We start from the raw sequence: 20287 nt of genomic DNA on the forward strand, positions 1-20287 counted from the left end.
CTGATTTATTTTGGGTTTATCCTTTAAGTTTTCTCCTGTCTCTAGGCTTCAGTCCAGTGGAATTGGTATTTGGCCATGCTATAGTAGGACCCTTGAAATTGTTGAGTGAACAGCTGTTTAACTTTGACTTGTATTTCAGTGCAGAAAATACAACAAACATTATTTAATTTGTTCCTTTTTATTTTTATTTATTTGATTTGCTTTTTCAAAATAAATAGTATTTAAATTTTCGTTCTTGCAGCACATATCAAAAAGAGTTAGAGCAGTACTTTGTAATGTTGCCATTTATTTTCACAACACCTAAAAGACATTTAGGGTCTGAAGACACCAAGTGATGAAGAGTTTCAGGTGTCATTTTGTCTCATTCTTCCTGCAAACAAGTTTGAAGGTTGGCAACAGTCCGGGGTTTTCATTGTCGCATTTTGCGCTTCAAAATGTGCCACACATTCTCTATTGAAAACAGGTCAGGGCTGCAGGCAGGCCAGTCAAGTACCTGTATCTTCTTCCTCCACAGCCAGGACTTCTACAGCATTTATTAATATAGTTATGTACTGATGCATTTTTAAAATCTAAATTTGTGCCAGTTAACATTAGTTGATTCACTGTGAGTGTTTTAAGTGTGATTTGGTCCCATTCTTCCTGCAAACAAGTCTTAAGGTGGGCAACTGTTGTTTTCTTGTCACATGTTGCGCTTCAAAATGCACCACACATTATCTGTTGGAGACAGGTCGGGACTACTGGCAGGCCAGTCAAGTACCTGTATCCTCTTCCTCCACAGCCAGGACTTGTACAGCATTTATTTTTGTATGCTTTTTCAAAACTGCTGATTGTAAGTGAAAATAAATAACCTTTTAGCAAGGCGTTATAAATGTAAATAGACTTTGCCAGAGAAAAAAAAATTTATTTTAAGCCGATAGGTTGAAATAAAAACAAAACACAATATAATATAACACATTACTTTGCTTCAAAAGGAGAAGTCACATTTAGTATCTTTTAAAAAGCCACTCATGATTGTATTATTTCACTTGACACAGTGATATCGAAGCATGCATTGATCTTTTTGGCTGTGGAGTTTAGCCAAACTATTATGCAATAAAAAGACTCGTTCCAGAACCTATAATTCTGGCAGATTTGCTTTAAAATAAGCTGTTTTAAGATCAACAATAAAGCTTTGATTTCCTAAACTCCCAATATATTTTTGGAGTACAATGACCTCTTTTATATCAACTTATCAGGGAATTTTGATTTCTGCATTTTATAACGCCTTTGACGTTATTAAAATCAACCCAGTTAATATATGCAGTATGCACAGCAGCAACAAGATAAAGCATAATGGATTCTGAAATGTTAAATAAAAGTAGATTCCAGTGTGTTTAGCAACTTACAAAATAAACACTGAATATATAGAGTCAAGCCCCAAATATATAGTCAAGCCACAAATTATTCATACCTCTGAATAATATATATATATATATATATATATATATATATATATATATATATATATATATATATATATATATATATATATATATATATATATATAAACAATAAGGTTTCATTCATTATTTTTAGTAATATATTTGCTAACACAAACTAATAATAACCAATACTTCTACAGCATTTATTAATCATAGTTCAGCATTTATTAATGCATTATTAAAATCCAAATTTGTGCTTTTTAACATTAGTTAAAGCACTCTGAGTTACCATGAACTATTATACCATTAACGAATGTTACCACAGATGAATCAATACTGTTAACTAAGGTTAATTAATGCAACCTTTTTGTAAAGTAAGTTTTTACCATATTTCTCTTAATATATTTATATATTTAGTTATGCTTGAACTAATATAAGTGCAAGACCAGTACAGTAAATTTATGCAACTCAATACTTCGATAAAACAGATAGGACTACAAGCTCATAATTATGAATCATATAAAGCCTTCTCTATCCACATATGATCTTCATTTACTTGTAATAAAATTTATATTAGATCTTTTTTTAAAGGAGTTACCTGGTTTTGATACCGTATCACGTTTGTAGTCTCTGTTGAGGTAAAAGAAGGCCATCAGCAGACAGATAAAAGGCAGACTTCTTAAAATGTAAATCATCACAATATTCCCCGAACTACCTGTAAAAGATATGAATTTTTAAATAAACATAAAAAAATCAAATAAGTGCATATTTATGGCTAGAATATGATTGTTAAAATATAAAATAATATCTTACTCTTTTTTTGAGGCTCCTGTTGATTTTTATTATCTTCTAGACTGGGGTGGTGAAATACATCTGGTTTTCCTTTAGTGATAATTATTAAAGACAACAAATATTTCTGACATTTATCTTACTAATTTAAGACTATTGTGAATTTATAAAAAAAAAATTATATATATATATATATATATATATATATATATATATATATATATATATATATATATATATATATATATATATATATATATATAATTATTATTATATTATTATTATTATTATTATTATTAATTTTGAATGAAATGAGACAGGGACAACCCAAATCAACAATTTAATTGATAATAATAAATAATAATTTATATATAATGTTTTCTAATAACAAGGTATAAATACTCACTGGAGGTTGAGCTGGGAACCGTGTAAACATACTCTGCAAGACAGAAATAAAGGGGGTTATGTCTTAAAGGGATAGTTAGTTTAGATTAGATTCAACTTTATTGTCATTACACATGTAAAAGGCAATGAAATGCAGTTTAGATCCAATCAGGAGTGCAATAGCAGCAAGTGCAGGATACAGGAATAAGTTATAAAGTGCAGTTATAGAAAAACTATGGTGATATTTACTAATTGATGTACTATGAACATCATATACAGGTTGTATTAGCTATGAACAGAGATTTACAAAAAAAGTTTCCTTTTCTGTCATCATTTATTTACTTTTTTACACGTTTCAACCCATTATGTGCTTATTTCCTTTGTTGAACACAAAAGAAGATATTTTGAAACATGTTGATAACCTGTATCCATTGACTAGTATTTATTTTTCCTACTTATTTTTATTTTTTGAACTCTTTGGGTACAAATATATTTGTACCCAAAGAGTTCACAGTGATACCTCATAGGTACATATTAGTGCCCAAATGTGCCTAAAAATACCTTTGAGAGACCATTATGGACCCTTTAGATATAAATATGAACCTTTCAAAAGGTACTGCCCCAGTGACAGCTCCTGTACCTTTATTTCTGAGAGTGTTCTATGGAAGTCAATGGTTACAGGATTTCAGCTTTCTTTAAAAATATTGTATTCTGTGTTCAACAGAAGAAAGAAACTCATAAATGTTTGGAACCACTTGAAGGAGAGTAAATACTGAGTAAATATTATTTTGTGAACCGTCTCTTTAATGCAGACCTATTTAAATGATAGCTATATTGTGATGTGATATCCATTTTCTTTAATGAAATCTCAACACGTGTCTTTGAATTTGTAATATTTTAAATGCAGTTTTCATCTGACCTTCAGTAGTTGTATGGATTTCATTGACGTACAGCATCATTCTGTTTCCTTCATATTCCATCAGAACTGGTATATCTTGAATGGCTTTACAAACATAATCTCCCGTGTCATTTGGAATTGTATAGATGATGTTTAGTACAGAACAGTTTTCCTCTAAAGATGTTTGGTTGAGTCGCTTTTCGTCAGATATTCGTTCCTCGTCTTTGTACCAAACTACTTTCAGACTTTTATTTATCTCTGTTCTTTTGTTCCAGCAGCAGATGATTTGAGCAGATTCTCCTTCATTTACAGTGATGTTGGGCAGACTCCGATTCACAGACACCTCCTCATATGAACCTGTGAGAGAAAAATAATAAGGGAAATCATCCAACACAGGGTAATTGAGAAAATGTGCCCAGGGCTACATTTTTGAGAACTGAGAAATATGCCCTGGCGGGTACATATGGATGCATTTTGTGTGTAAAAACGAATGCTACAGGACGATACTGCTGACAATTACCTCCCTATTTACATTTGAATAAAATGTTTTATTGGATTTACTAAAATTTTAAAGGTAAGTCGTTTATTTGGGCAAAATTTAATCAAACCAAAAAAGTGATTAGTTACTTAAAGGGAGTAAACCAATTGCCTCAAAAGCAACAAGTTGACTTTACAAAGATAATGCAAGTAAAATAACTTGATATCTGGTAATGCTAAGTGGACTTAATTTATATTTATTTATATATATATATATATATATATATATATATATATATATATATATATATATATATATATATATATATATATATATATATATAAAATTATGCAAATGGTACTTTAAGTTAACTAATCACTTTTTACACTTCCAGACTGTTTTAGCAGATCTGTTTTCAGATAATTACTGTACTATGTCACATTCACAATATTACATATTTAGTGCATCATTAAGTCTATAAAATCTACAATTATAGCCTGTGTTGAATCTAAAAAACACACTGGAGTCTGAAAGAGCAGATTTATTTTACTGTATGTCATTTTGCTTGAAAAAGAAAAACTGGGGGGAAAATCTAACATAATAAAGGTGTATTGGAAAAAAAGTGATTAGCTTCCTTTTTTAAGTGAGTACAATTTGCATAATTACAAAAATTAAGTCATCTGAACAGTTTCAAGTTACAATGAGTTTACTCGCATTATTTTTGTAAAGTCAACTTGTAGTTTTTAATGCAATTGGTTTATTCACTTTAAGTAACTATTCACTTTTTACAGTGTATGTAGTTGAACATTACTACATTTAATTTGGTTAAATTAGGCCCATATTATTTCATATTATTCATTATTATATTATCTAATCTTTTTTTTTTTTTTTGAGTGTATAGCTCCCAAAATAAAAATGGCTTATAATTTTGACTTCAAATTTCCCGTATGATTAATCCTACTTTTTGTCTTAAACCTACACAAAATAATCGGCGGTTCAGACAGCATGTTGTTCTTACCTTTGAAGCAAATGCAGGACAATGTGAAGCCACAGATCAAAGTGCAGTAAAACCTCATTTCTATGTGATTAAATCCCCCAAACTAACATAAACAAAGAGAGAGAGCTGCTCACATAAAAACACACAGAGAATCGTCCTTGCGTGTCGCCGTCTTCATCATGTGATCAAATCTTCTCTTTCACTTCTGTCTTTGGTCAAGCTGAAGTAAAAGTGTGGCTGAAGAAAAAGTGTGGCTGTTACACATTATAAAAGTTTTCCAATAACACTTTTCACTCATTTGAATATTCTAAAAATGGACCAAACATTGTACTAAATTCAACATTCATTGCATTGAAAACCATGAAATTAAATAAGTCAATAAAAACAAATAAACAAATAAGCAAACAAACAAATAAACAAGTACATAAATAATATTTTTTGCAAGAGATCAATAATAATTTAATAATAATAATAAAGATTATCAATGTTAGTTTGATCAATGTTAAAAGCATCTAATTTGTGTTTGACAAAAATATAATGATACCTTAAATTATGTTGGGTTATTTTTTTTATTTTTTATTTTTTTCATTTGCAAGATAAAACTGCTGTTTTCATTACAAAAGTAAGCAAGTACAAATATCGGAGTCAAAATGAGTAATAGTTAAAATAACTACAGAATTGTCCCAAAAAAAGTATGGTCTATGACTGCCTACTTTTCAATAATAATTAAGTTATGTGTGAAATGTATTTAATTGATGTTTTCAAATACATATTCAAAGCTTAAATATACATTTGTATACACGGAAGCAGTAAAATACAACTCACTGCCATGTATTCATTTAAAAATATAACATTTAACATAAATTTTGAAGAAATTGACAAAAAGTATTTGCTTGTGTTTCTATTTGTATGTGATATGAAAATAGTTTTTCCTCAAATAAATCATTTAATTTGAGAAATTCCCTACTAAATGATGAATAATATAATATAATATAATATAATATAATATAATATAATATAATATAATATAATATAATATAATATAATATAGTATAATAAAATAAAATAAAATATAATATAGTATAATATAATAAAATATAATATAATATAATATAATATAAATAAAATAAAATAAAATATAGTATAATATAATAAAATATAATATAATATAACATAATATAATATAATATAAATAAAATAAAATAAAATATAGTATAATATAATATAATATAATATAATAAAATATAACAAAATATAATATAATATAATATATTATATTATAATATAATATAACACAATATAATATAATTTGAACTCATTCATTTATTTTCCTTCGGCTTAGTCTCTTATTTATTAGGGTCACTGGTTTGAGTCCAAACTTAGCCAGTTGGCATTTCTGTATGGAGTTTGCATGTTCTCCCCGTGTTCGCAGTTCACATGGGTTTCCTCCGGGTGCTCCGGTTTCCCCCACAGTCCAAAGACATCCGCAAAAAGCGAATAGAATAAGCTAAATACTCCGTAGTGTATGAGCCTGAATGTGAGAGTGTATGGATGTTTGCTAAACATATTTCCTCAGTTTTTATTACAAGTGTTCAAATAAATGAGGAAAATTCTCAAAGATGAACTTCAGAAAGACTATTAATTTCGTTATGCATGCATTGTAAAAAATATGTTGCTTCCAAAATGGTTTTACAAACATAATCTTCCGTGTCATTTGTAATTGTATAGATGATGTTTAGTACAGAACAGTCTAAAGATGTTTGGTACAAGGACGAGGAATGAATATCTAAAGAAAAGCGACTTAACCAAACTACTTTCAGACTTTTATTTGTCTCTGTTCTTTTGTTCCAGCAGCAGATGACTTGAGCAGATTCTCTTTCATTTACAGTAATGTGGTGCAGACTCTGATTCACAGACACCTCCTCAAATGAACCTGTGAGAGAGAGATAATAAGGAAATCATTCAACACAGGGTCATTGGGAAAATGTGCCCAGGGCTACATTTTTGAGAACTGAGAAATATGCTCTGGCAGGTACATATGGATGCATTTTGTATGTAAAAACGAATGCTACAGGATGATACTGCTGACAATTACCTCCGTATTTACATAAATAATAAAATTATTTATTGGATTTACTACAATTTTAAAGGTAAGTCGTTTATTTGAGAAACATTTAATCAAAATAAAAAAAGGGATTAGTTACTTAAGCGAGTAAACCAATTGCCTTAAAAGCAACAAGTTGACTTTACAAAAATAATGTAAGTAAATTAACTTGGAACTGCTAAGTGGACTTAATTTTTATAATTATGCAAATGGTACTATATGCATTGTAAAAAATATGTTGCTCAATTAAATGTTTAGGCTGAATCCATTTAACCTTACAAGTCATTTTCATTCATTCATTCATTTTCTTGTCGGCTTAGTCCCTTTATTAATGCGGGGTCGCCACAGCGGAATGAACCGCCAACTTATCCAGCAAGTTTTTACGCAGCGGATGCCCTTCCAGCCGCAACCTATCTCTGGGAAACATCCACACACACACACACATTCAAACACACACACACTCATACACTACGGAGAATTTAGTCTACCCAATTCACCTGTACCGCATGTCTTTGGACTGTGGCGCCACTGCCTTGCCCACAAGTCATTTTAACTTTCATCAATTAAACTCCAAACATCAAGTTAATATTTGTTAAGCTTTAAAAAAAATTGTATGTTGAAACCTAATTAGCTTTTGAAATATATTACTAAATGTTAAAGTAATATAAAACTGTTGCCTTTTTTTACAATGTAATTTGTTACAGTGTGCTGAAATTTGTGTTCTCATGTCTCTCTGTTAACATTCTGCAGGCTGTGCATGTGAAGTTCATTTAGCTGCTGTGGTTGGTTTGGTTTGGCCTCTTTTTGCTGATGCATCTGTGATGCCCATGAATGTTTTTGTTTTTTGTAGTTTAATGCAATGATGTTCTTAAGATATGACTGGTCACTACACAACGATTCAGATAAAGATATACTGAGAACAAAGCTGCAGACTGCAGCACACTGAAATGATTCATTGGATTTACTAAATGTTTTTAAGTGAGTGGTTGCAAACAATTTATTTGGGCTGAGTTTAAACAAACAAATCCATTTAATTGGTTTGTTTAAATTCAACCCATATAAGTTGCTTGCAACCACCCACCTTAAAAAAAAAAAAATAATATATCCAATGGATGTTTTTTTACAGTGCATTTAAACAAGCTCTTCAACCAATTTAAGATATTATTTTACATCTGTATCACATTTATTAGATGGTTCGCCCCACAAAAATGAAGCCATTTACTCATTCCACACTGGTTCAAAACATGTTTGAGTTTCTTTGTCGAACACAAAAGAAGATACACTGAAAACCCTAATAAGTTGACTGAACTAAATTAATCGAGTGAACTCGTTGCATCAATTTAATTGAGTAAAACTTGCATATTTAAGTTTATTTAACTTGTCGGTTTTGTAGACTGTGCTTAAATTGTTATAAAATAGATATAAGTGTTGTACCTCCGCTTCAGCCATCTGATCTTAAAGGGGTTTTTTCACATGGGGGTTTTGTCAGGAAGTGGTCAAGCAACATCTTGAGAAACAGGACGTCCATTTAGTCCTATGAACAGAGAAAGGTCTGCATGAGTGGGTTTGTGGTTTTTAAGATATCTACTATGTCTTTTACAAACCTTCAGTTAAAGGGGACCCCAGGTATTACAATTAAATAAAAAGTAAATGATGTCCATCACTGAGTTTTATTCAGTCTCAGGCCCTATCCACATGACAATGGATTGAAGTCAGTCTGCTGAAGTTTAACCTATTAACTGTTCGCCATTGCATGTTTAAACATTTAAGTCCTCCTATATGCTTAAAGGGATAGTTCAACCAAAACTGAAAGTTTAGACATCGTTTGCCCTTCCTCCACTTGTTCCAAACCTGTTTGATTTTCTTTCTTCTGTTAAACACAAGTGGCACAGTGGCTCAGTGGTTAACACCTTTGGCAGCAATCACAGCCTCGAGTCTTTTTGAATTTGAATTTGATGCCACAAGCCTGGCACACCTGTCTTTGAACGTTTTTGCCCATTCCACTTTGCAGTACCTCTCGAACTCTATCAAGTTGGATGGGAAGCGACGGTGCACAGCCATTTTCAGAGATGTTCAATAGGATTTAGGTCTGGGCTCTGGCTCTGCCACTTAAGGACATTCACTGAGTTGTTGTGAAGCCACTCCACTGATTGTTTGGCAGTGTGCTTTGGGTCATTGTCCTGCTGGAAGATGAACCGTCGCCCCAGTCTGAGGTCAAGAGCACTTTTCATTCAAGCAGGTTTTCATTCAGGATGTCTCTGTACATTGCTCCACTCATCTTTCCCTTTATACTGACTTGCCTTCCAGTTCCTGCTGCTGAAAAACAACCTCACAGCACCATGCTGCCACCACCATGCTTCACTGTAGGGATGGTATTAGCCTGGTGATGAGCGGTGCCTGGTTTTCTCCAAACGTAACGCCTGGCATTCACTCCAAAGAGTTCAATTTTAGTCTCATCAGACCAGAGAATTTTGTTTCTAATGGTCTAATGTCTTTTGGCAAATTTGGGGAGTGGCATCAGTCTGGCCACGCCATCATACATGCCACAGGAAAATGCTGGAGCTTAGACAGAGTGACCATTGGGTTATTGATCGCCTCCCTGACAAAAGTCCTTCTCCCCCAATCACTCAGCTTAGATGGAGGCTACTGTTCACATTGGAACTTTCAGAGCAGCAGAAGATTTTCTGTAACCTTCGCCAGCCTTGTGCCTTGAGACAATCCTGTGTTGGAGGTCTACAGACAATTCCTCTATCTTCATGCTTGGTTTGTGCTTTGACATGCACTGTCAACTCTGGGATCATATATAGACAGGTACATGCCTTTTCAAATCATGTCCAACCAACTGAATTTACCACGTGTGAACTACAATTAAGCTGCTGAAACATCTCAAGAATGATCAGTGGAAACAGAATACATCTGAGCTCAATTAAAAGCATCACTGCAAAGGCTGTGAATACTGATGTACATGTGATTTTTCAGCTTTTTTATTTTTTAATAAATTTGCAACAGTTTCAAAAAATCTTTTTTCTACATTGTCATTATGGGGTATTGTGTGTAGAATTTGGGGAAAATAAATTAAGATTTTTTTGGAGTAAGGTTGTAACATAAAAAAATAAATAAATTTGGAAAAAGTGAAGCACTGTTTGAATGCTTTCCAGATGCACTGTATACATTTTGTTTTTCCAGTTTGATGGCTTCTGACACCATTTTTACACTTTTTCGATCAAAAGCTTGTGCTCTAAAACAGCTGCACATCACATGCGCAGTGGAAAAAGCATTATATATACACATTATATAACAAAAAAATATATGATTACCATGAACAAACTATGAAAGATGGCTCTTACACTAAATTTTTTTTTGTTTGTTTAAATTCAGTCCATTTAAATTGTTTGCAACCACCTACTTAAATGCAATTAGTCTTTTTGTCAGTGTACTAATATGACATAACCATTTTATTAAAGCAATAATCCCCATCAAGCTGTGGTTTAAATGGCATCTATAACAATAAAACTCTGCTTTTTGTATGTAAAATACAATTTCAGTATATAGTTTGGACTGATGGAGAATTCTATGACCTTTCTATGTGTTTATAAGAACATGACAACATCATCATAGCATGAAATAATCAATGCAGCAGCACTAACATCAAATTTCTGACAGCACAAGAGAAAAGATGATCTCATCTGAAAGTCCAGAACCTCCACACAGCCTTGTGCACCTGCTCTTACTCGCTCTGTATCCTAGCAACCAGAGAGAGGGAGAGAGAGCGAGAGAGAGAGAGACTGGGTGTTGAGCAGTTCAACTAGTATTCGGTGTCTAATCATGGCAGGTAAATGGTTAATTAAATTGTGGGTCGTTGTTGTTTTTTCTTTTTCTGAGCACTTCCAAGGCTGACGCCACATTTAAGCTCGCGTCTCACAGCTTGAACACTCGCAAAAACATCCTCACGAGCACTTTAGCCAAGACCGCTTAATTCAATTCAGTTGCATTCTGAGAGGCCTTATCGATGTGACAAATGATTATGTGTTACTATGATACTCACAGACTTTCATTCAGGATAATGCAGTTTAGATCAGCAACAAAGCTGTACTTTAAATGTATAGTGGGCAAGCTAAATGAGGAAAACCTTACAGTAAATAGACCGTTTCAATATTTATGTATTCAAGACAACTTGAAATTGAAGTAACCCCTGTTTACCTCAAGTAGGTATCACTGCAGCCTAGAGACCTCCAAGTGGGAAGGATTTTTACTGCAAATAGGCTTGGTGACTTCCAAGTGGGAGGTCCTTATGCTGGAAGTGGGCTAGGCATAGGGTTGTTGGGGGGGGGGGGTTTCGAGGGAACAAATTAAATTAAATCACAAATTAAGGAACGGGAAAGGCAGGCGGGGTGGAGCGACAACGCGGGGAGGAGCGATCACAATCCGAAAGCGGCGAGAGCGTCAAAGTACCCAGAAGTAATTCATTTTCAATGAAAACCGGCGGCGAGAAACAGCGCGGCGCGTCTTCTCTGGTGTGTGAGCGTCAAGGAGAGATCAAATCAAGTCAACTTTGAGCTATGATATGACGTGGTTAGGCGGCAAGCAATCAAAATAAAGTAGTCCACCGCTTGAGAGACCTGTGAACTTTGGTTCCGACCACAGTTGTTCCCAAGAGTTTGATTATTGCGGTTGCTGGATTTTCAATTATTGAAAATTGCGATGACGCGGGGCCCCCCATCACGCGGGGCCCCCCCCGCGGTGCGTGCCTTGCGGGCCCGTCCGCTACGCCACTGGGGGTAGTTGACACTAATAAAACACAATAGGTTACTATGAAGTTGGGTATAGGTTTGTGGTAGGTGTCGACGTGATAAAACACAACAGGTTACTGTGAGGTTGGGTAAAGGTTTGGGGTAGGTGTAGACTCCATGTTTGTACAGCCCACTTGGAGCCCAAGTCCCACCCCTTTGGAGCAGGCTCCGACCTCTGTTTACCCTTCTCGTTTACCTGGTCTTATTCCACACCATTCATTATCTTGTTTCCTTACTTTAAATTTTATTTATATGAAAACAATGCTTGTTTCCCTAGTAATAATTTCTAAATTAGGATAAAATACACTGTAAAAAATGCTGGTTACCTTTGGATAAAAGCGTCTGCTAAATGACTAAATGTAAATGTAATCAATTCTGTTGGGACGGCATGAAGAAATAATGTTAACTTATAAATTTAAAACCTAAAACGATTAGGTTGCTGCAAAACAAAAATCAAGAATTTAGTTGTTTCACGTCATTTTAAATAAGTAGTTTGAACAAGCAACAAATGTAATTGTTTGAGTGTACATATCAGTCATTCATTCTTAGTCCCTTAGCTTTGAGGGGTCGCCACAGCGGAATAAACCGCCAACTAATCAAGCATATGTTTTACGCAGCGGATGCCCTTCCAGCCACAACCCAGCACTGGGAAACACCCATACACTATTATTCACACACATACACTTATACACTACGCCCAATTTAGTTTACCCAATTTACCTATAGCTCATGTCTTTGGACGGTTTGTGAAACCGGACCACCCAGAGGAAACCCACGCCAACACAGGGGAACACACAAACTCCACACAGAAATACCAACTGGCCCAGCCGGGACTCGAACTAGTGACCTTCTTGCTGTAAGGTAACAGTGTTAACCACTGAGCCACCGTGCTGACAACTCAAATAATTCATAATCTTTAAAGTCCATGTAAAAATCGACGCTTTTTTTTTTTTTTTTTGCATGCACGGTCATTCTTTAGGTGATTTAATCAGTGCAAATTAATCCACTGAAATAAAATTTTGTTTTGCAATCTTGAATCAAAATCTGAAAATTCCTTCTCTCTTGATGTTGGTTTGATGGCTTCAGCCACAAAAAACTTTACCACACCCTTCTTAGCGCTTAAGCCCTCCCCTTAAGACTAAGCCCCTCTTTCTTCACAATATTCCACTTTAGTTGGAAGCACATCGACATACTGAAATAAAGGTCTGAGCAACTTCTGATTCAGATGGACTTTGTTTTTGTAAACTCAACTTTGAAAGCGTATCATTAAGGTTATGTGTGGTCTAGGTCATTTTGATGGTTCCTGACAAGGACAGTAATCATAGGAAAAAAGAAAAACGTGTCTTTTATAATCTATGCAAAAGTTATTCAATTCCAACAGATGAGAGAACGGAGCCACTTATGGGGGTGTTGGGCCAGTACAGAACTTTAAAATTTAAAGAATGAGGAAGTAAATGACGTCCTGGTACCGGGTACACAAAGTTTAGGAGGTTCAATCATAATGAAATCATATTTGTATCCTTGGTATGTTAAAATAAGTGCTGTGTCCTTTAAAAAGATAATGTATATTGTTTTTCTTAATTATTGAAATACCCCAGGCATTTTTGTCCCAAATACAGTTTTCCTAGCTGAAAAAAAACACTTTAAACCAGCCTAGGTTGGTTGGTTGGTTTTCGCTGGTTGGCCAACCTGGTTTAGAGAGGTTTTGGCTATTTCCAGGCTGGTTTCAGCCATATCCAGCCTGGTCTTAGTTGGTCAGGCTGGGAAATGACCAGCTAAAACCAGCTTGACCAGCCTGGTTTTAGCTGGACATAGCTGGTTTTAGGTGGGCTTCCAGCCAGGCTAGGCTGATCAAGCTGGTTTTAGCTGGTCAATCCCTCTAAAACCAGGTTGGTTAACCAGCTAAAACCATCCAACCAGTCTAGGCTGGTTTAAGCTTGATTTTTCAGCAAGGTTTTTGGTTAATTAAGCGAAAAAACGGATTAACGTCACTTTAAAATCATTTATTCATTCATTTTTACTTCTTAGTCTAATGGTCTCAAACTCAGTTCCTGGAGGGCCACAGCTCTGCAGATTTTAGCTCCACCCACCTCCAGCTCACACCTGCTTAAGTGTCTAGTACTGTTGAACACCTAGATGGATCAGCTGTGTTCGATTAGGGTTGGATCAAAACTCTGCAGAGATGCAGCCCTCCACTAATCGAGTTTGAGACCCATGACTTAGTTTATTTATCAGGGGTCACCGCAGCAGAATGGACTGCAAACTTATCCAGCATATGTTTTACACAACGGATGCCCTTCCAGCTGCAACCCAGTACTAGGAAACACCCATTTACTCTCACACTTACACTATGGTCAATTTAGTTTATTCAATTCACCTGCGGCGCATGTCTTTGGACTGTCTTTGGACTGTTGTAGAAACCGGAGCACCCAAACCTACGCGAACATTGGGAGATCAGGAAAACTCCACACAGAAATGCAACGACCTTGTTGTGAGGCGACAGTGCTACTCACTAGGCCACCGTGCCACCACTTGAAAATCATGTAGATGTAAAAATGTAGGAAATCCCTCACACCTAAACCAAAATGCTGCTTTAAGGTCAACTGCACATGTCTCTTCACCTGATATAACTGTTTTCCTGTCCTGCTGTCTGAGAACTTGCTCATAAATTATTCACTGATCTGTATGGGGGAACGTCTACCTTGAAGGACATTTCGTGAAATGGAAAATCAACATAGGAAAAGGATGCGAATTTGTCCTTAATCCCTGTTGTGAAACTCCATAGAGATGTTGTGTCAACATCAAACTTCAATTATTTGGGCAGCATTAGACTCACTGCGGCAGACAAATCTCATTCTGTGAGGAAAACAAGAGCGTATGCATACTGATACTATGGTGATGAGGGTGGTTGACTGAGGAGTGTGTGAACATATGTGTGGGCGTTTACAGGTGATGCTAAAAAGTGTGGTTGCCATGGCATTGCAATAGTATTCCAAAGGGGAGTGTAAACTAGTTGCTAAGGTGTTGCTATGAGCAGGTATATATATATATATCTATATATATATATATATATATATATATATATATATATATATATATATATATATATATATATATATATATATATATTAGTGGTTGCCAAGGTGTTGCTAATGAGCATGCAAATGTATAGGTGGTTGCCATGGTGTTATTAATGAGTGTGTTCAAATATTGGTGGTTGCCATAATGTTACTATGGTGTTGTTAAGGAGCATGTAAACATATGGGTAGTATCCATGGTGTTGCTAAGAGCATGTATCATTGTCATGTTGTTGATAAAAGAGTGTTTTAATATCTGAGTGGTTGCTAAGTTGTTGCTATGGAGCATGTAATCATACAAGTGGTCATCGTGGTGTTGCTAAGGAGCACGTTAACATTGTTGGTTGCTATATTGGTTAAAAAGCATGTTAATATACTAGTGGTATCCAAGTTGTTGCTAAGGAACATGTAAATGTGTGGTAGACATGTTGTTGCTAAGGGGCATGTAACCATATGGGTGGTTGCCAAGGTGTTGCTATGGTGTTGCTAAGAAGCATGTAAACATGGGTGGTTGCCATGGGATTGATAATGTATTGCTAAAGAGTATGTAAACATGCATGATTGCTAAGGTGTTGCTATGGAACATGTAAACAAACAGGTGTTTGCCATGGTGTTGCTAATGAATATGTTAATGCTTTATTGTTTGCCATAGTGTTGCTATGTTGTTGCTAAGTTACATGTAAACATATGAGTGGTTGCCAATGTGTTGATAAGGAGCACGTGAACATGGGTGGTTGCCAAGGTATTGCTAAGGTGTTGCTATGGAGCATGTAAATATGGGTGGTTGCCAAGGTATTGCTATAGTATACCTACGGAGTGTTCAAACTTATGGTTGCTAAGGTGTTGCTATGAGCATGTAAACATATGAGTGCTTGCCATCGTGTTGCTGAAAAGCATGTAAATGTATAGGTGATTGCCATGGTGTTGTTAATGAGTGTGTTCAAATATTGGTGGTGGCCATAATGTTACTATGGAGTTGTTAAGGAGAAAGTAAAAATATTGGTAGTATCCTTGGTGTTGCTAAGGAGCAAGTGACCATATGTGTGGTTACCAATGTGTTGCTATGATGTTGCGAGAAAGCATGTAAACAAGGGTTGTTGCCATGTTGTTGCTAAAATATAGCTTTGGAGCGTTTTGATATATGAGTGGTTGCTAAGGTGTTGCTATGGAGCATGTAATCATATATGTGGTTACTGTGGTGTTGCTAAGGAGTGCGTTAACATATTGTTGGTTCCCATGTTGGTTAAGAAGCATGTAAACATATTAGTGGCATCCAAGTTGTTGCTAAGGGGCATGTAACCATATGGGTGGTTACCAAGGTGTTGCTATGGTGTTGCTAAGCAGCATGTAAACATCGGTGGTTCCCAAGGTACTGCCATAGTATTCCTATGGAGTGTATAAACTTACAAGTGGTTACTAAGGTGTTGCTATAGTATAGAGCATGTAAACATATCAGTGCTTGCCCTGATGTTGCTTAAGAGTGTGTACACATGTAGGTGGTTGCCATGGTGTTGCTAAAGAACATGTACACATGTAGGTGGTAGCCATGGTGTTGCTAAAGAGCATGTAAACATATAGGTGGTTGCCAAAGTGTTGCTATGTCGTTGTAAAGGATCATGTATGTGACTATATAGGTGGCATTAATGGTGTTGCTAAGGAACATGTAAATATATGAGTGGTTCCCAAGGTGTTGATAAGGAGCTTGAAAATTACTGGTTGCCCAGGTATTGCTATTGAGTGTGTAAACCTATGGGTGGTTGCTAAGGAACATGTAAATGCATGGGTGGTGCCCAAAGTGTTGCTATGAGCATGTAAACAGAGTTCTTTCACAGGATTGATGTTGCCCTCTGAATGAACTTCCCTTCTCTACATTTGTACCTGCGAGATGATGAACTCTCTTAAACAGACAGATTGACTTTTATTTCCTCTCTCACCCAGTGTCAGTGCTACAGGGAAGAAGAAGTAATATAAAATGATGTGAAATAATAACAAATATCATTAGGCACACACAAACACACAGATGTTCCTGCATGAGGTGATTTAGATTCACACTAAGTACTGCTTTTAGTGTCACAACATCCATCACAGTTGCACTGTAAAGCAACACATGACTCTCTTCTTCCTGTAGCCAAGGACACTATGGGATTTTCAGCAACAGCTAACAGCATACATTTGAAATCAGAATTATTATTTTATTCATTTATTTTTTATATATTTCCCCAAATGATGTTTAACAGAGCAAGGAAATTTTTACAGTATGTCTGATAATATTTTTTTCTTCTGGAGAAAGTCTTATTTGTTTTATTTAGGCTAGAATTTATTATTTTAACAAACATTTCAAAAGGTCAAAATTATTAGTCCCTTTAAGCTATCTTTTTCAACTGTCTAGAGAACAAACCATCGATTTACAATAACTTGCCTAATTACCCTAACCTGCCTAGTTATCCTAATTAACCTAGTTTAGCCTTTAAATGTCACTTTAAGCTGTATAGAAGTGTCTTGAAAAATATCTAGTCAAATATTATGTGCTGTCATCATGGCAAAGATAAAATAAATCAGTTATTGAAATAGAGTTATTAAAACTATTATGATTAGAAATGTGCTAAAAAAAATCTTCTCTCCGTTAAACAGAAATTAGGGTAAAAATAAACAGGGGGGCAAATAACTTGAGGGGCTAATGACTTCAACTGTATATTCATTGTTAACTAAGTGATAAATATGTTGTACACTGTAACCCCTAATCAGTTGAGACTACTCAAATGATTTGAGAAAAGTGATTCCCTCAGTTCATGTGAGTAATGGGAAACTTGAGTTGAACAAATGTCTCTTTATTGAATTAACTTAATTTCAGTTCAGATAACTTAAATGTTTAATTACAGATAAATTAAAATGTTTAATTGCAGATAACTCAAATGTATAAGTACAGATAACTCAAAATGTTTAAGATAACTCAAAATGTTTAAGTACAGATAACTTTAAATGTTTAAGTACAGATAACTTAAAATGTTTAAGTACAGATAACTTAAAATGTTTAATTATAGATAACTCAAATGTATAAGTACAGATAACTCAAAATGTTTAAGATAACTCAAAATGTTTAAGTACAGATAACTTAAACTGTTTAAGTTATCTGTACTTAAACATTTAAAGTTATCTGTAATTAAACATTTTAGGTTATCTGTAATTCAACATTTTAAGTTATCTGTATTTAAACATTTGAGTTATCTTTACTTAAACAGATTAATCTGTCTGTAATTAGACATTTTAGGTTATCTGTAATTCAACATTTTAAGTACAGATAACCCAAATGTTCACACAGCACAGCCAATTTTGCTTACCCAATACACTTATAAAGCATGACTTTGCACTGAGCACAACCAGAGCACCTGGAGGAAACCCACGCCAACACAGGGAGAACATGCTAACCCCATACAGAAATGCCAACTGGCCCAGCTAGGACTCGGACCAGCAAACGTCTTGCTGTGAGGCGACACCCCTGCATGTTTATCAATCAAGAAAAATGTATATAATCATCTAAATATCTACTAATTAAATTGTTCTCTTCTATTATTTGGATCAGGTAGTGGTTCTGTCCTGCTGCGCTTCAGCAAAATTCAGCATCATAATGCATAAAGCAAAATGACCACCTTGTGTCATATAACATCGACCAATCAGCGCAGTTGTCCAGGCAGAATTTCAAACGCAACCAATCATTTGAAACAGAGACATAGTGAATCGTTTAAAGAAATTAAAGTGTTAAGTTCAGAGAGCTTAAAATATTAATTAAAAGCTTTTTGCTGCCTAATGATTAAGTTAAACACACCTGTTTAAGTTTTGATGCCAAAATTTGGCATTTTAAGTCAGTGTTTCTCAACCACATTCCTGAAGGACCACCAGCTCTGCATGTTTTCCTTGTCCTCTTAACCAGACACACCTGATAGAGATCATCAGATCAGTAGCAGACTGAAAGCCATGTAATGGTGTGACAGACAAAGGAGACATCCAAAACATGCAGTGTTGGTGGTCCTCCAGGAACATGGTTGAGAAACACTGTTTTAAGTAATGTCCAGTTATATTAACTTAATATCTTTATTGATGACAACAGCTGGGTTTAAAGTGTAAGATGTAGAAATAAATCATTTTTGCTGTTCTCAGAAGTGCAGGACTTATATTAGACTACAAGTGGAGGAGTAGTTCTGTAAGTTTATACTGTAGTAAATCCAAAGGATTTTAAATGTTACATATGTGCCCACAGTTGTCACAGTAGCAACAGACAAATGAATATAGCATTCTTTAAATTATTAAAATAGGGATTAATTTGCTTAAAATAGTTTTGCTGCCCTTCAGTCTATTAAAATTGTTCACTTTAGAGATATGATTTAATGGCAATGTAATATAAAATATAGAACAGTGTTATTAGATCACATTAAACTGTTTAAAAGTAAAAATATAAAGCACTTCTAGGGATTATGATACAATAAATTAATAACTGTGGAAACTAATTATAAAAGTAAGTAAAAAGGGTCTATAAAGAACTCTAAGATATTTCTATAGTGCTTAAATTAAAAGTCTACAAGTTTTTAACTTATTTTTTTAATCAAAAAGTTCTATTTTAAAGTTAAAATAATACTTAATTAAATTTAAATAACTACTTTCATAATGGCAATGCTTATTTATTACTTTATATATCACTTTATTATGCAAATGTTTTACAATTTCTCATGTATCCGCGTTCTCTGTGAAGAAATCCTGGTTCTTAATTAAAAATTACTGATGTTCATGAGCAACCGAATTTAAATAATAAACAAATTATTGGCTTATCTTGTCCTAGTATTTTTAAAAGTCTCTTATTTAATCAGTTTAAGCCATCTTGAGGCCCTCAATATGAGAACTGCTGGTCTTTTTCTATCAGATTTACCCTGTTAATCGTGTAACCTCACTGTTTAAGAGGCGCACACACCCCATTTAAACTATTCATACAAACACATTCACATAGAAACTACAGGTGCAAAGACTTAAGGTATTCGATCCTTCAGGGGGTTCATTTTTATCTGCGCATTCACATCAAATGAACATGGAATCATTTTAACCAGGAGAAAGGCTCATTAAACAATTATTAGCACAGAAACATGTCTATCGTCACATATGAGAGAGTCTGATAAGGGCTTTAGGATGCTCACTTTCCATCCCTTCTTCTGTTACTGATCAAATTTCCATTTCCTCCAGGGGGTCTGCATGAGGATTGGACCATAAAGCCATATATCGATTCCCAGTAATGTGGAGTTTTATATGGAAACGTGAATTTAATGTGAAATATGATCACTGAAACAAAAGGGGCCTGTTCTGTCT

General features: G+C 34.6%; 1 long non-coding RNA gene across 13 annotated transcripts in view; it reads right to left on the reverse strand.

Moving 5' to 3' along the window:
- Positions 1 to 20287, reverse strand: part of LOC110438240 (uncharacterized) — a 55273-nt gene that overhangs the window by 1613 nt on the left and 33373 nt on the right. For 3 of the 13 annotated variants that reach the window (XR_012397113.1, XR_012397119.1, XR_012397120.1), the window contains 6 exons: positions 8506 to 8605; positions 5102 to 5204; positions 3514 to 3849; positions 2617 to 2649; positions 2235 to 2303; positions 2020 to 2136 (listed from right to left, as the gene is read on the reverse strand). This is a non-coding gene — a long non-coding RNA (uncharacterized lncRNA). Of the gene's footprint in view, positions 1 to 2019; positions 2137 to 2234; positions 2304 to 2616; positions 2650 to 3513; positions 3850 to 4988; positions 5205 to 6773; positions 6901 to 8505; positions 8606 to 20287 lie in introns of those variants that run through there. The other 10 variants (XR_012397112.1, XR_012397118.1, XR_012397114.1 and 7 more) reach the window with 7 other exon arrangements.

This window comes from Danio rerio, chromosome 21, assembly GCF_049306965.1.
Source record: "Danio rerio strain Tuebingen ecotype United States chromosome 21, GRCz12tu, whole genome shotgun sequence".
Classification (NCBI taxonomy): Eukaryota; Metazoa; Chordata; class Actinopteri; order Cypriniformes; family Danionidae; genus Danio; species Danio rerio.